This window comes from Etheostoma spectabile, chromosome 19 (assembly GCF_008692095.1).
Source record: "Etheostoma spectabile isolate EspeVRDwgs_2016 chromosome 19, UIUC_Espe_1.0, whole genome shotgun sequence".
NCBI lineage: Eukaryota > Metazoa > Chordata > Actinopteri > Perciformes > Percidae > Etheostoma > Etheostoma spectabile.
In genome coordinates, this window is record NC_045751.1 from 13,115,657 (window position 1) to 13,115,996 (window position 340).

Sequence of the window (340 nt, forward strand, 5' to 3'; positions counted from 1 at the left end):
TGTTACCAATTGTTTTCTTGGTGACTATGGTCCCAGCTGCCTTGAGATGATTGACAAGATCCTCCCGTGTAGTTCTGGGCTGATTCCTCACTGTTCTCATGATCATTGCAGCTCCACGAGGTGAGATCTTGCATGGAGCCCCAGGCCGAGGGATACTGACAGTTCTTTTGTGTTTCTTTCATTTGCAAATAATCGCACCAACTGTTGTCACCTGCTCACCAAGCTGCTTAGCAGTGGTCTTAAAGCCCATTCCAGACTTGTGTACATCTACAATCTTGTCCCTGACATCCTTAGAGAGCTCTTTGGTCTCGGCCATGGTGGAGAGTTTGGAATATGATTG

At 47.1% G+C, this 340-nt stretch overlaps 1 protein-coding gene across 1 annotated transcript in view; it reads left to right on the top strand.

The window, feature by feature from the left end:
• Positions 1 to 340, top strand: part of faah2b (fatty acid amide hydrolase 2b) — an 11,447-nt gene that overhangs the window by 3,160 nt on the left and 7,947 nt on the right. The gene's annotated exons all lie outside the window — the stretch shown is intronic.